The 8,997-nt window shown below is 41.1% G+C and overlaps 1 pseudogene; it reads left to right on the top strand.

Moving 5' to 3' along the window:
• Positions 1-6,421: 6,421 nt before the first annotated feature.
• Positions 6,422-6,540, top strand: LOC145417278 (5S ribosomal RNA; annotated as a pseudogene).
• Positions 6,541-8,997: the final 2,457 nt, after the last annotated feature.

Below are 8,997 nucleotides of genomic sequence, written 5' to 3'. Positions count from 1 at the left end.
TCACACTAGTTTGCTGCTATTTCATGTTGACTGTGGAATACACTGATATGTCTTTTACACGACACAATACACCACAACACAGTACCGTATCATCACAGTGGCACCAAACACTACCATTATATCATTGAAATGTTTCAGTACGATTACAGTGACGTACAACACATCACTGTGAGGCCACATACACAATACAAATCACAACACAACACCAGTTCCATTACAACTACCAGTAAAATAGATGACTGATGCCCACAAATCTATCACAAAACACATCATAGCCAAATATATTCTATGTATGATTATCAGAGAGAGAGAACTAAGGGTGGTGGGAAGGATGATCCCGCCCCCTCACATTGTCTGTGGGGGACTCCCCCCCCCCAGCCACTTCTCCACCTCCCTCTGGCTGACTGGATACAGCCAGCTCTGTCCCCTCCCACCCAAACCACTCACCAGTAGGCCTACCAAATCTGCATCGTATGGGGGGGGTGTCTCATCCCCCCTCACCCCCAGTAAAGATCCCCCACCCCTCCCCCACCTCCTTCCACACCCCTCCCACGATAATATCCCCCAAACCACCTCTCCTGCAATGGGCGTGTTCTCATCCCCCCTCACCCCCACCACAAACATCCCACCCACCTCCACCTTCCTCCCTCCCAATCCTTTGTCCTGAATATGACGCAGTAATTTCCCTGCCATGATCAGCCTGTGTCTGTCTACTCACCAAAATTTTTATTTCTTTTTTCTTTTTTTTTTTTAACTCATGCTGACTCCTGCACCTAGTTTCATCAACGGAAACATAAACATTTATTTAAATGATTTTGGTAAGGTTCTTTAGGGAAAATTATTTTTTTGCCGAATTTTTCGAGTTTGGACTTTTTTTTTTTTTAACCGTCATGCTGACACCTACACCAAGTTTCATCAACAGCAGCATATTTTACTGATTTCACTGATTTGGTAAGATTCTCTTAACATATTTGGTTTCCATCGATGTTTTCCTGTTTTCTATCTTACCGTGATGAGGGACTTTTATAATATTTGACGAGCGGTTTTGCGGTAACCATTAGGCATAGGGGACTGAGATTTGCATTTTCAGGTGTGTAAATTCAAGCTCTTCAAATCTGTATGAAAAAAAAAAAAAAAAAAACGGTAAAAGTTGTAAATTCGACCCCGAACTGCGGCTGGGGTAAAACTTTGCTTCAGAAAAAGTTACCCTACTGACTGCATGTACTATTTCCTCCTTTCTTTAGACAGTTTTTAACAGCATCCGGCTAGACATTTAACACTTCCATCCTTGCATGTCTTTGCACTTGAATTTAGGCTATACTGTATGTATACTCGTCGTTAGATTTTACAGGACATTTTTTTTCCTCTCACGCAGTCTGTAGGAGTATCCATTACCTTTCATCACCTGTCGGACACTACCTCACCCACGCCAGTGCACATATTCTCACAACAATAAATTTAGTTCAGGCAATTTTTCTCGTGTTCCTCCACATCAGTACATGTATGTATGGCCAAGTTTGCGTACAGTCCATCCCATTTCTTACCCGGCAGCTGGACACCCATATGTTTATTTACTCTTTTTTCCGAACATTTCTTTTCGCTCTCTACAATTTCTAAATCTGACACTCCATCTGTTAGAACTGATCAACTTGGTACACCATGGCATTGTACTTGTGTAAGTTTCAGTAAAGTATACATATAAATCAGACAAACACACAAACAGATAAAAACACCTAATGCGTTATGATAATGAACTTATTAGAAATCTCTCTCTCTCTGGAACAGTACCCAGCTGCTCTTATCCATGTATTTTTCCCCACATCAGTCATATACACTTGATGCTATGCATATCATTATGGTGGAGAGAGAGAGAGAGAGAGAGAGAGAGAGAGAGAGAGAGAGAGAGAGAGAGAGGAGAGAGGCGGGAGGGGAATCATATTTCCGTTTTTAGGTCATTTGTGTCATTCTAAACTATTGCTGAAACAATTAATCATTTTTTCCCATCAAAGGAACAACAAAATTAATTTTCCTGCAAAATGGCTTCGTGTGTTCCTTGTGCCGCTTCAGAGATGGAACACACTACTATACCTACGTCGTTGGCAGGATTATTTTATCTATATGATACTCAGATGACAAAGTGCAGCTTAGCCAGACCTTACTTTACAAGGCTAAACCAAAACTATGCCTAACTTAACCAATAAACTCATCGTAACCTAACCTACCCTAACAATAACTGGCATCTTTAAATTAAGTATAATCAAACAACCGAAGTTTTTCCATCCTCATTATAATCTAACCAATTAACCTAACTCACCTGACCTAAATTAGTCTTACATACCAAGTATTTACCAGACTTAATCACTGTTATGTCAAACTAAATCTAGTCTAACTTAATCAAAACAACTTAGTCAATACAATGTTAATGCAATCCAACACAATGTAACCTAACCTGAAACAATCCTTACATATTTCATAATCACACAAAAAGAACTTAAGCAAATGTATTCCAAGTTAACTGTACTACACGTATTCTAATCAAACACAACAAAAAACTTTGTCTAACCTAACCTAGCCTAACTTAGAGCATCATATCCGTCCTACAGCAAGCAACCTATACAACCTTTATCTTACCTAACCCAACAGTGCATCATTACTCTCTCTCTCTCTCTCTCTCTCTCTCTCTCTCTCTCTCTCAACACAACTCGTATGCTCTTCTAAACTGTATATCGTCGTCTGGCACACTAACAAAACAAGAATATTAACATTTGCGTTCGTTGCCTGTTTGTACTGCGGCTCCATGAAACTGTCAATGGGGTGAGGTGATGTATTTGGACGCGGTGAGTAAAAGAATGGGTGTCATGGGATGGACTGTCGGTAGGCGGTGAGACTGGAATAGTAATGTATACCTCGCAAAAATGAGTGTTGTAAAATTCGTGGCTTTAGTGCAGTGAAGGTTTACTTCAGAATTTAGTCCAAGAATCACAGGGGTAAAGAAATGAGTGTGCGGGACGAGGATATGAGTGCTATGAGCCGGCAGGTGGGGAGTGGAGGGTGGAGCGAGATTATAAGAGTGTACCTTGTGGCAAATGGAGTTGTGGAACTGATTATATAACCCACATCATTTCGATTATATTGATTTATCCTTGCTACCTCCAGGCGATTTTATTCAAGTCTGGGGAGGCCTCAAGTAATCCGTACGTAAATGAAGGCTAGGCTACATCTAAACTACCCAGAAAAGCCAGTACAGAGTCGAATATGAATTAATGAAATGAAAATTACATCATAGAACTGAAGGGAATGTGAGGTGAATGTCTGTTACAAGATTTCTTCCACATCAACAACAATAACAAGATAATATTGTCTTTCTTTAGTACCTGGCGTTTCGCGACGAAGGTAATATGTGTTTGGACTAAAGAACTGGAGAGCTAAGAGAAGCAGGGGTGAGGGAGGAGAGCAAAGACATCAAAGGAAATACAAAAAGATGGGATAGAGGAGATGAAGACAAAGAGGCAGGGAGCAAAAGACAAAGGGAGAGGCAGAGCAACCATATCTGAGCAGACAAAATAAATGAAAAGACCAGCCGTCTAAAAGTCAACAATCATGGCAAAAAACAATAGTTAATGAATTATTTACGTTTACAATATTATCATTAAAAAAGATAAAAGTTACAACACACACACACACACACACACACACACACACACACACACACACACACACACACACGTGGTCTTGGTTCCACCTAGGCCACAGTAGCATTCTCTCAGCGTTGTCTTTCTCGCCTCTGGGGCTAAATCTGTGGTGGTTGGATCCATGATGAATTCCAGGAGCAGTGCCATAGCTCTTTCCCTGAGGCAGGTGTCTTGTGTGGGTGATTTGTAACCCTTTCACGCCTTGGGGAAATAAGCGTGTAGTTTGCCAATAAACTAAATATTAAAAAAAAGAAGTTCCTGATATTTATTGTAAGACTTCTTGTAGTCCTTGATTGTCATTAGAGAAGGATGTATGTGTTGTTGTTATATTTGCTGCTTTCACATAATACAAAAAATATTGTCATTCCTCCAGATGCAATTCCCACCTAAGAAATGAAGAGTAACCATAACACTTATCCTGAGCCATGTGTCTTGTGTGGCTCGGCGATGGGGGCGGATTTGTTCCCGTTTTTCGCCAAAAAATAAATAAAATCAATCAATCAATCAATAAATAAATAAATCCCCCCTACTTCTTTTCATTATCATTATTGTCATCATCATTCCTTCATTATGACCAACTGGGAATCTTTTTAACAGGTGAGCATAGGAAGGAAAAAGAAATTAAATAAAAGAAAATAGTTGAAACACCAGATTACAAGTGTCCTCCATTCTTAAAAATATGTAACAGTTGGACTTGAACTTTTGCAGGTTGAATTTGGAGGGAGAATATTTTGGAGAAGCGAGTTCCAAAGAGAAGAGTGAATGCTAAAAAAGTAATAAAAGTCTGAGGGTTTATTAACACATGGAGCTGACTGTTTGTACCCGTTCATTTCCAAGAAGGAGATAATACCATAAAATAGTAAACACATAAATACCCATAAAAGAAGGAACAATCAAAGAGTGCAATTGCCTCTCTACAGTTAGCCTAGAGTTCGACCCTTTGACATTTCCGTAAATTTGACGTTCGAGGAATTGTTGCCAAATCTAAAATATTTATTCTATTCCCGGCCGTCAGCCGCTAACCCAATTTTGACCCAAACTAGATAAAAACTGTTTAAACAAATGGCGCCTTCAGATCTTTACTTCGACCCTGTCCTGAAAGTTTAATTTCTTCGTCCGAGCCTGACCGTAAGCCATCCACAGAATCTGGTCCAAGTCGAAGCTAAATTACAGTGAAGAAATCTCAGTCATGCCCTTAACCTTTGACTGATTTTTCTCAAAGTCGAATTACTTCATTCAGTTTTTTCTTTCAATCATTCCAACAACTTTGATTTAGATCTAATATAAACTAATTTAAATGATCATGTCCTGTGACTTTGACCACTGACCTGTTGTTCCCAGAAACAGCAGGCAAACCCCTGGGAGAACACGGAACACTATGACCAAGTTTGGTTGAAATCTGATCCAAACTGACAACGTTATTTTGTTCACACACACACACACACACACACACACACACACACACACACACACACACACACACACACACACACACACACACACACACACACACACCAATGAGAATAAGTTCTCACTTTCTACGTGTATATGAGAGTGAGGATGTACTAAATAAAACAAGAAATATATTAGTGCTATTTCATGGTACAATTGTAGTTCATACTTTCAGTAACTCCTGGACTATTGTGCAGTGAGGGAAGGGAGTGGCTGGGGTACTGAATTCGACCTCGTCCTTGCCGACACATCATCATCATCATCATCAACATCATCAACAACCACAACATTTTCCAGTTCTTAATTTCAATCCACAGAAAATAAGAGCAGAGCCAAAACCCTTGCCCTGAGGCGTGTGTGTTGTGGGAAATGTCATGGATGAAGGTTTATCGTACCGTCTTACGCCAAGGGAGCTGGTCAGTAAGTAGACAAATTAACTGCAATGGGAAAGAAGACATGATCCAACCATCATCCTTTGTACAGCTGTTAACTATGTCCATGAAGCACGATGACGTGTGTGTGTGTGTGTGTGTGTGTGAGTGTGTGTGTGTGTGTGTGTGTGTGTGTGTGTGTGTGTGTGTGTGTGTGTGTGTGTGTGTGTGTGTGTGTGTGTGTGTGTGTGTTTAACCTGACAGAAGTATTGGGAAAATAAAGGCCGGAAGCAACAGGGAGATATTAAGAAGAGAGGTAGGGCAGAAGAGAAGCGAAGAAGACAGCACAAGCGGGGATACTGGGGAAGTATTCTTTCTCTCCATCCCCAAGGGGGCATGGTGTTAGAGAGGGAAGCCTTCACGTGGTGGCACCAGTATATCCAGATTACTTCGGTCCTGTCATACAAACGTTCCCTTCCTCGTTATACTGTGAAAAAAGATGGTGGACTACAGAAGAAGGGCACCTTTAGCCTGCAGACCACAGGTACATGTTCAGAGGAGAATGGGGCTACAACAGCAGCAGTAACAACATCAACATCCAATCTGGCTCAGTTCGACCCACTTCAGATTCTTTCAGGGCCATTCAACACTCAGATAAATCCAATAAGAACCAGCCAGGTCCGTGCGGATTCATGAATATCATTTTAGGCCCTGTTGGATTCGTTACATCCATGTCAGTATAGCTGAATAATATCAGATCAATTTTGTTGCAGTGCAAATCTAACTAACCTAGATTCATTCGGTTCAACTAGGCCAGCCACGTAAAACAATACACAGACAGGTTCTTTCAAGGCTAATCAGAAAAGCTCATGGCTGTAAACTAAACGTTCATAAGGGCACTATATAAAAAACGGCTATACCACGTTGAGTACACCGCTTCCCGTCCGATCAGCGAAGTTAAGGAACGTTGGATCTGGTTAGTACTTGGATGGGTGACCGCCTGGGAACACCAGATGCTGTTGGCATCCCTACGTGTCAAGTGGGGTTGGTGGAGGATTAGTGCCCCTCCCTGTAAAACAATTAACTCTAAGCCCTTGGCCACCCCGTCTGGGATACATGGCGTCTGGCAATGAATGAAATGAATGATATAAGAAACTAGAGTAAAACAAAAATAGCGACCGAGCAGAGACTCCTGACTGTGGGTAGAGATATGTAAGTGGTCAAAATTTAGACGCTCGAGACATATTTCGTTGTTGTGGAAGCTATACCGTAAGTCTCATCGTAAATGGCCGTGTTTGGGAGGGTGAGTGGGGTGTACATCAGTCGGGGCTGGCTTTATTGCCACGTTTTGGAGCGGAATACAACTGCAAAACGAAATCGTATGTGAGGGAATGTGTTTTCTCACTCGACGGTACCGTGCCCTAAAGTAGGGTAGCAATATGTGCGATACAGTAATCATTTACTCTTTTTCGTATAATGATTGATAGCAATGTTCGTAGGCGTTTCCTGGGTTACCCTACTAACGAGGTTTTTGAGAGGCTGTCGAGGTCCGAGTCTACGTCATCTCTTCGCAAATACACACATAATTTCTAAGCCAATGGCTTACTTCGGCTTGTAAATGGACACATAAGAAATCCATTCCTTTGTTTTCAAACTGCGTTTATAATCCTGCGTGGTAGAGGATGAACACTACACTCCCTCCACGAGCTTTCGTGCGCTGTTTCTGTGGTGCCAACAACCTGACTGAGCCTGTTACTATACACATGCAATATATATATATATATATATATATATATATATATATATATATATATATATATATATATATATATATATATATATATTTTTTTTCTTGCCGGGTAGGAACTGGAGGTTAGGAGTTGTGTCCTCCTCTGAATAAATTATTAACTTTCACCTTTGCTTATGGCCGTGAAAATATCGCAGATTTCTCCTGGAAATCATAAGAAACGTTTTTCTTTTTTTCTCTGAGGGGTGGAGGAAAAATGTGTGTGTGTGTGTGTGTGTGTGTGTGTGTGTGTGTTTGTGTGTGTATACCTATCTGGCTGCATATCTGTGCTCGTATATACCGATGTTAGCGCCTGTGCCAGTGTGTGTTGGGGGGGAGGGGGGAAGTGAGAGAGGGAACTTGTGCGATAAGGAATTAAGGGAGAGGAGGAGAACGAGAAAATAAGGCGACGAGTGTGTGTCATGAGGAGTAATAAACTGTGGCTGATTCAGTATCAGGGAACCTCTCTCTCTCTCTCTCTCTCTCTCTCTCTCTCTCTCTCTCTCTTATTTTCTCCCTCCCTCCTTTCCCTTCCCATTTCTTCTGTTCTTACCTCCACTCAGTCCCAAGCCTCCCCTCTCTGCTTCTCTCTTACTCTCTGGATAAGCTCTTCTGTTTCACGCAGATATTTTATGGATTTGTTTGCATGCATTCCTCCACCACCAGTATCACACACAATGGTGAGGCTGAAAGACCCAGTTTGGGATGCAATGTTGTTCTGTATCTTAGTATAGGTTTTTGTGGGTGTATATATATGTACTGCACACAAACACACACACACACACACACACACACACACACACACACACACACACAAGGAGAGAGAGAGAGAGAGAGAGAGAGAGACAGAGAGAGAGAGAGAGAGAGAGACTGGATCCATGAACGAAAATGAGTTAATGCTGATATAAAGATACAAAAACGCATACATCCATAAAGAAACAGTGTGTGTGTGTGTGTGTGTGTGTGTGTGTGTGTGTGTGTGTGTGTGTGTGTGTGTGTGTGTGTGTGTGTGTGTGTGTGTGTGTGTGTGTGTGTGTGTGTGTGTGTGTGTGTGTGTGTGTGTGTGCTTGTGTGTGTGTGTGTGTGTGTGTGTGTGGTTCAGTATTGCTGTCTGTGCGGTGACATATTATGAGAGCAACAGGGAAGGGTCTGTATGGCCATTGCTGTGGGTTATTGTAGAAAAAGACATTGGGAACCACGGAAGCAGTCGACTGCAACGACGTCCAGACAAGTCCAGAGTAAGGAATGGATGTCAGACTGTTTATAGAGGAAACATATATGTGGTCCATTTCACTGGTTCTATGCTACGCGTTATTTCACCTGTTTCTGAAACTTACCTTATCCACTTATAAAAGTGCGAAGAGGAGGAGGATTATGATGAATGAATTTGTAGGTCACATTTATTGATTCTTAATTCAATAAATATTGTTTTATGAAGTGAAAATAAGGCTATGGTGATGATGATGGTAATGCATGATAACCTACAGTAAGGTGATGATTATAATAGGGATGGTGGTAATCATAACTAGGATTAGGTCCATTAAATTTCAGAATTTATGAGGACGAGTGTGATCATGGGGTAAAAATTATGATAATAATGATGATTAGTAGGAGAAGGAGGAAGAGGTAGAAGTGGATTTCAGAATATCCCCTTCCATAAAAACAAAAGATTCATATACATCTGAATCCATTTAGA

The sequence above is a fragment of the Coenobita brevimanus genome, chromosome 109 (assembly GCF_032717465.1).
Source record: "Coenobita brevimanus isolate Jiangsu-jjx chromosome 109, ASM3271746v2, whole genome shotgun sequence".
In the NCBI taxonomy this organism is placed as follows: domain Eukaryota; kingdom Metazoa; phylum Arthropoda; class Malacostraca; order Decapoda; family Coenobitidae; genus Coenobita; species Coenobita brevimanus.
Note: the sequence above shows the minus strand (reverse complement) of the source record. Positions and strands in the feature narration are given on the sequence as shown.